Consider the following 8089-nt stretch of genomic DNA (forward strand, 5'->3'; position numbering starts at 1 on the left):
TTGAGTGCGAAGAGGTCGGGCTTGACAGCTTTACGGTTCCTTCATTTCTTCATGAGTTCTCCCAATTGCATGCTTTTCTCCTCACTTCTCCCATCCAATACTTGCCTTATGAACCTGAAATTACTCAACAAATACATCAAGGCATGAAATGGAATTAAAATGAATTAAAATTACCAATTTTAGGGCCTAAAAAGCATGTTTTCACATTTAAGCACAAATCAACGGAGAATTGCAAAACCATGCTATTTTATTGAATAAATGTGGAAAAAGGTGATAAAATCCCCCGAAATAAGCACAAGATAAACCACAAAATTGGGGTTTATCATGTGTTTACTTCTCTATGATTGTAATCTATATTTTGTTTTATCTTATATGCCCAATATTTATTATATTTATATGCTTGCACATGATTGAGGCCATTATTTGTTTAAACTCACTCATCCAAATTAAGCCTACCCTTTTCAATTACCTTTGTTAACAACTTTGAGCCTTTAAATCCCATTTCACTACAAGAAAACAAGCTTTTTGCTACGCTTTTAAAGCGTAGCGAAAAGTCCAAAAAAGCGTAGCGATAGCTTTTCGCCACGCTTTTTGAACTATCGGCACGCTTTTGAAAGGGTCACAACTGCAAGGGTGCCGGTTGCTCTATCGCTACGCTTTTGGTGATCTATCGCCACGCTTTTTTTTTGGCCACGCTTTTAAAGATCGCCATGCTTTTTTTTTGGCCACGCTTTTAAAGATCGCCACGCTTTAAAAGCGTAGCCATATGTGCCAGATATGGCTACGCTTTTAAAGTGTGCCAATAGCAAGATATGGCTACGCTTTTTAAACGTGCCAATAGAGAGACATATGGCTACGCTTTTAAAGCGTGCCAATAGAGAGACATATGGCTACGCTTTTAAAACGTGCCAATAGAGATATATGGCCACGCTTTTAAAGCGTGCCAATAGCCTTGTCAAATTTGAAAAAAAAATCCTGTTTAGCATAGAAAACTTGGAGCTCAATTAACAATGATCAATGTAACTAACGAATTTCCCCAATAAAATTAGCACTTAAACTTGAATATAATTTAGAAAAAAGGAGAAGGAAATATCTGTACACATTAAGGCAATGATATCAATAACTAATAATGCAACTATACAATGGAAGTACAACAGCACCATGATTTTGCCAGAAATCAACATAAGGACCATTGGGGCATTGACTAAGAAATTAAAAGCACGTTTATAAAGTACATATTAACATAAAATTTCAATGGCCGAGGCATAAACATCAGTACAAGCTCATTAGTAATCAATAATGAAGAACATTTACAGATAAGAATAGTGCAAGAAATCATGCTTCTTTAGTTCTACTTTGCCATCATGCTGCTACAGCTGGCCCAGTCTTTCCTGCAGAACAAAAGAAACCAATTTGAATGTTGATAAATAATTTTGGTTTAATTGCATTCTGCTCTCATCATTATAGATTGTGTGTAATCAATTATAATACCAAAATATAAAGTGCTGCCTGGCAAAAGCACTTACTTGCTTATATCGTCAAGATGATCATCGAAATCTACAATACCCTTCTATTTCTCGGTTGAAGTATAGTCCAGCAAGATCAGATTTTCTGATGGCTCTCAGAGAGAATCGACTATTCCCTTCCGACTGAACCAACTTCCAGTTCTTAGATGCATCCCTAACATAAAGCTAAATCATAAGAAAAAAGTAATCTTGGTTAATGTAACCACCAACAAGATAAGATCTGCAATTGAAGAGAGAATATTAAAAGTAAAAGGGACATTGGATAGGGGAGCTATAGAGCTACACAATATATATGCAAAGTTACAACAACTCTAGCAGCAAAATATGAAAATAAATGACTATTTCAAATAATGGGTACGAAAAAAATTTCCAAACCTGTATATTGAAATAATGCCAGACTGGATCAGACTCTGGTTCACTAAAAGTAGTCAGTCCGGTAGCTATGACCTGATGAACATGAGAATTGAAAACTGGTAATGACTTATGATAATTGTATCTCTTTTGATATTTACACGAACAATTAGTATCTAATTAATATTTGGCTTATTCTTTTTGCAGGTCTTAACTAGAATTCGACCAAGGGAACTCTTCCGACTAGTTAGAAGCAGTTTCATTCCCTGTCAATTACAAGAGGCAAATTCCATGCTAAGATCAACAAAGTATTAATTAGAGGAAACTGGATTTTAGTTTCAACATCTAGCAACCACGTTATACACTCTTAAGTTAGATATATCATCTTTTATAATCTATGCTCTAGCATCATATTCAACAAAAATTCATCCCAAACTACTCAGACTGATTTAAACTAAAAAATAAATTACAGCCCAATGAATTATGGGATGCAATTTCATATAAAGTATAAAGCCCTTACTATTGTCCCTGTAATAATATCATAATCCAAGAAATTGCAAAATCATATCTAATAACCGGCAAAGTGTAGTTCTCCAACTTTTCCCTCATTGCCAGCATGGCATTTCCAATTAGCAAAGTTGATTTCTTAATATTCATGTGTCTTATAGGATTAGAGCCAGCTCAATTGTCATCTAATTTTTATGCCACAAAATGTCCGAATACACTTTCAACAATTAAGTCAACAATGAACTCTGCTGTGAGCAAAGAAGCTCGCATGGGAGCTTCCCTTCTTCGCCTTCATTTCCATGATTGCTTTGTTCAAGCAAGTCTACTTTCAGCTTCTATTAGTTCTAATTTTTTTTTAAATGTTACTTTGTGATTCATTCTATACAATCATATATCATCAAGTGGACGTAAATTCAATTAAGTGGGATCCACATTATATAAAGACAATAAAAAGGACTTAAACTAGAAATAATTATATATAGTATCATGGAATTCACTCACCTCCCATTGGTTGGTCTCAGCAATATAACTCTCTCCACTGTTGGGATACAGAATTATAGGCTTACTTGTACCCTGCCATTAAATTTCTTATGACATTTAATACTTATACACAAGTAAAACACATAAAAGAGGAGTTCAATTAATTAATTGAAGTGTCACCTTTTTAATAGATGAAATCAAACCATCAATAAATTTAGGAGCTGTACAGTTGACTCCAACTACAATGACTTGTGAGCATGAGTCAGCAATAGAAGCACAGTCCTGAATGGGATCACCATTAACCACATGGGTCTCGTCTTTGCAGCTAAAAGAGAACCATGCAGGGATGCGTATGTCTTCTTCCACAAGAAGCTCAGCATAAACCTGTGCCTCCAATTTATTAGGGATAGTCTCAAAGGCAATCAAGTTAGCACCTGCGTCAACAAGACTCTTCACTCTTTCCCTGTGGAAATCTTTTAGTGTCTCCAGTTACTTCGTCTCCATAGTCCCCTTTGTCACACACAACATATAAAAGAATTCAAAACTACGCTAATCTAGCTTAACTTAATTATGATAGTACTCACACAGGAACTCAAACTAGTTGGGCTTTCAGGTTAACCCAACCAATCGCTAAATTGAATTAAACAAGAAAAAAAGAACTTGAAAGAATGAATTTGACCCAAACCTTTCAGATCCACTGCACAATTCAAATATTCTTTGATTAAGGCCTTAGAACAAAACAACAAAACAAGTTACATTGCGTGTTAAATTCTGTGTTGAAACTTGAATTCAGATTACTTGTTTAATATTGGCAAACTCATTTTTAAAATAAACACACATAAATTACCATTTACCAACATGTCATGTCATGTGATCTAATCCAACAACTGTGTGAAGCAAAGAAAGTGACAGTGAAATCATTAGAACCTATAGCTACTAACCTTGTAAACATTAATTAATGTGAGATATATATATATTTAATTTTCATAGCCATATAACCAATTTCCTTTACTCATAAATTGAAGACCAAATTGCACATAGAGTACAGCAAAATCAGAATTCTGAAAGGAAATTAACCTGTTGCATTTTCAAATTGGCATCACTTACCCTCAAAGAAGAAGGAAATTCATTCCAAAAGATCTACCTAGATTGCAAGCATGCTACATTTAACTTTCTAAAACCATTTTAAAAAAATCTCTCACAGTCAATAAGCTTTTGATGATAATCGATTTGTCAGACAAAAATATGCTTATCCTAATCCGCACACATACATAATCTCCAAACTGCTATCAGATTTATATCTTCATATTCATGTTAACTGTAGAAATACAAAGGCTTACCCTCTCGAAATTATATTTGGGGTCCCCAAAAACCTAGCAAGCATCGAATAACTGCTAAAATACATCGAATAACTGCAAAAATTATCACGCATTTTCAACATACCCAATTTCCAGTGCGGTGCATTCTTCATAAATTAAAGTTAAAACTAGCAAGCACGAATCAGAAATTGCTAGTCTCAACCAATAGAATTCTCTTCGTTTCACATTTTCTCACCTATATTACACACTAAATTATCAACCAATTCAGGAAAAAAATCACGAACACAAACTACAAAATAGATAAATAAATGAAGGGATAAATAACAAAAATCAGTTACCTTCTCTTTTCTTCTTCGTCTTTTTTGAGCTTCTGATGGTTCGCAACAACACTGGGACTGCGCGATTTAGGAGGAGGAGGAGAGGACGACGAAGTGCTTCTGCTTCTGTGCCTTGTGCGGCGCCTCGGCGGTGACCGCGTTCTGCTTCTGCGGCGCCTGTGGCTAAGGGAATTTCACAGAAAAATTGCTCTTTTTCCCAAACCCAATTCTGAACTCGAAGTTCTGAAACGTTCCGAACCTGAACCTGTTCCCAACAGATTCCGAATTAAGAACCCGCAAATCGTTCAAATCCCAGTTCTGCTTCAATGAGATTGCCTTCAATACATCCTGATTTCAACAAATCAGGTAATTAAAAGTAAAAGATAATTAAAAGTAAAAAATAAATGAACAGAAAGGTGGGAGGGAGTGAGAGGGGGTAAGGTGAAATAGGAAAAGAAATAAAAGAAGAGGACTTACAAAGAAGCAAGAAGCAGGAAGGGAGTGGCGCGGGAGGGGTTAGGGGGTTAGGGTTTTGCAGTGAAGTAATGGAACAGCGGCAAAGGGGAGCATCCACGGTGAGTGAGGGCGAGGCACAATGAAGGAGGAGGAGTTAGGGCAGTGAGTGTCTCGTCGCGTTGGGGCTTTTGATGGAGGATTTAGGGCAGAGCACGAACAAGAACGGGTTAGGGCAGAGCACAATGAACCTTTTTCTCTAAGTGAACTGAGTCTTTAAACGAAGAAGGGGTTTTTTAATTTATCCCTATCTTTTTTTTTTTTTCCTAGGGAACCTTTTGGCTACGCTTTTAAAGCGTGCCAAAAGGCTTCTAAGAAATGGCTACGCTTTTCGAACGCCGCAATAACAAAACTCTGTTGCTACGCCTTAAAAGCGTGCCGGTTTCTCTCTACGGCTACGCTTTTTAAGCATGGCAAATAAAAGCGTGGCCAAATCTTGCATCAATTGCCACTCTCATAAAAGCGTGGCCATTGACACTTTTCGCCACGCTTTTAAAGCGTAGCAAAAAAAAACGTGGCCAAATCTTTATTTTATCGCCACCCTCATAAAAGCGTGGCCATAGACCACTTTTGGCTACGCTTTTAAAGCGTAGCAAAAAAAAAGCGTAGCCATAGACCTTTTTTCTTGTAGTGTTTGTTCTATATTTCGCCACATTACTAGCCTTAAGCGAAAAAATAATTATATATCCCAAATTGAATCTTTAGTTAGTTTAAGATAGAATTGTGTGTGCTAGTTAAGTATGGGAAATTGTGAGAACAAAAGTTATTAAGGGAATGTGTCATGATAATTTAATGGAAATTTGGATACCTACTCATGTGAAACTATAAGAATTAAAAATCTATGTGCATTGATAAGCTATGTTTATTTTTGCTTCTATTTAAAAAAAATTAAAAATTTAACAAATAAATGAATAAGGGGACAAAATTACCCCAATGCTGAATTGAGAATTCAAAGATCAATGCACATATGATAAAAATTAAAATAAAAAGTTGATACATGAGTATGGAATGTAAAAGGGGAATTCTGGGTAGCTAGGTATGAATTCTAAGGTTATGCAAGTTATATAGGTTGGGTTGAAGCTTGGGTTAATTAAAGATTCAATTTATAAGCTCACTTGGCCATACATGTATCCCTACCTACCTTGGCCCCATTACAACCTTGAAAAGACCTCATGATGTTTGCATTGGTATATTAACTGTTGTTGATTGGTTAGGAGAAGAACAAAAGTTAGAAAGCATGATTAGAGAAGGATAGAGTGATTACCCTATACACTAGAGAGATTAGAGCATACATACATCATTAGTGAGGGTTCAATGCTTGAATTTCCATGTTCCCTACTTTCATAAGCTATCTTCTTGCACTTTTATCTATCTTACTGTATAATGATAGAATTAGTGGAATTTGATTTGTAATTGTTTTGAAGAGCTTATTTACTTTTGATCAAGTGGACAGGAATCAAATAGTTGCATTCATATATATAGGATTGCATTACATTGCATGAGTTTCTGCATGTTCATACTTATTTACTTTATCTCCTTCAATTAAGCATGAGGACATGCTAATGTTTAAGTGTGGGGAGGTTGATAAACCACTATTTTATGGTTTATATTGTGTTTAATTGTGTGGTTTTATCATGATCCTTACCCACTTATTCATTAATTTAGCATGCATTTATATTTCCTTCCTGAAATTATTACATGATTGAAAACTGCTTCCTAGAGACTTTTAATTATGCATTTTAATTCTCCTTTATTCCATTCGATGCCGTGATCTATGTGTTAAGCGTTTCAGGCTTTATGGGGGCATGAATGAGTTGGAGATTGGAAAGGAAGCTAGCAAAGATGGAAGGAACACAAGAAATTGGGGAGATAACCAGCGAGAAGTGACGCGGCCGCATGGCTCATGCGACCACGCGAAAGAGGAGAAATCGCAGTGACGCGGTCGCATGGCTCACGCGACCGCGCGGATTGGAAAAGCACAAGCAACGCGGAGGCGTGGACGACGCGAACGCATGGCAAGGAAAAGCGCGAATGACGCGTCCGCATGGATGACGCGATCGCGTGACATGCGTGATGAGCGGATAATTTATACGCTTTTTGGCATTGTTTTTAGTATGTTTTTAGTAGGATCTAGTTACTTTTAGGGATGTTTTCATTAGTTTTTATGTTAAATTCACATTTCTGGACTTTACTATGAGTTTGTGTGTTTTTCTGTGATTTCAGGTATTTTCTGGCTGAAATTGAGGGACTTGAGCAAAAATCAGATTCAGAGGTTGAAGAAGGACTGCTGATGCTGTTGGATTCTGACCTCCCTGCACTCAAAGTGGATTTTCTGGATCTATAAAACTCGAAATGGCGCGCTTCCAATTGCGTTGGAAAGTAGACACCCAGGGCTTTCCAGAAATATTTAATAGTTCATACTTTGGCCAAGAATAGATGACGTAAACTGGCGTTCAACGCCAGCTTTCTACCCAAATCTGGCGTCCAGCGCCAGAAAAGGAGCCAAAACCAGAGTTGAACGCCCAAACTGGCACAAAAGTTGGCGTTCAACTCCACAAATGGCCTCTGCACGTGCAACACTCAAGCTCAGCCCAAACACACACCAAGTGGGCCCAGGAAGTGGATTTATGCATCAATTACTTACTCATGTAAACCCTAGTAGCTAGTTTATTATAAATAGGACCTTTTACTATTGTATTAGGCATCTTTGGTCTCAGTTTTAATCCATTGTTCATCTTAGGAGACTATTGATCACGTTTTAGGGGGCTGGCCATCTCGGCCATGCCTGAACCTTCACTTATGTATTTTCATACGGTAGAGTTTCTACACTCCATAGATTAAGGTGTGGAGCTCTGCTGTTCCTCAAAGATTAATGCAAAGTACTACTGTTTTCTATTCAATTCATCTTATTTCGCTTCTAAGATATCCATTCGCACCCAAGAACGTGATGAAGGTGATGATTATGTGTGACGCTCATCATCCTTCTCCCCTATGAACGCGTGCCTGACAAACACTTCCGTTCTACATGAAATAAGCTAGAATGAATATCTCTTAGATCTCTTAACCGGAATCTTCG

At 36.9% G+C, this 8089-nt stretch overlaps 1 non-coding gene across 2 annotated transcripts; it reads right to left on the reverse strand.

The window, feature by feature from the left end:
* Positions 1 to 1094: 1094 nt before the first annotated feature.
* Positions 1095 to 5229, reverse strand: LOC112721544 (uncharacterized). Of its 2 annotated transcripts, none has more exons than XR_011867630.1 (7): positions 4978 to 5229; positions 4522 to 4848; positions 3045 to 3374; positions 2886 to 2957; positions 1902 to 1973; positions 1527 to 1691; positions 1095 to 1391 (listed from the first exon to the last, which is right to left on the reverse strand). It is a non-coding gene; the product is annotated as an uncharacterized protein (transcript). The 2 variants fall into 2 exon arrangements; XR_011867631.1 differs by having other exon boundaries at positions 4522 to 4765; positions 4978 to 5196.
* Positions 5230 to 8089: the final 2860 nt, after the last annotated feature.

Source organism: Arachis hypogaea, chromosome 11 (genome assembly GCF_003086295.3).
Source record: "Arachis hypogaea cultivar Tifrunner chromosome 11, arahy.Tifrunner.gnm2.J5K5, whole genome shotgun sequence".
NCBI lineage: Eukaryota > Viridiplantae > Streptophyta > Magnoliopsida > Fabales > Fabaceae > Arachis > Arachis hypogaea.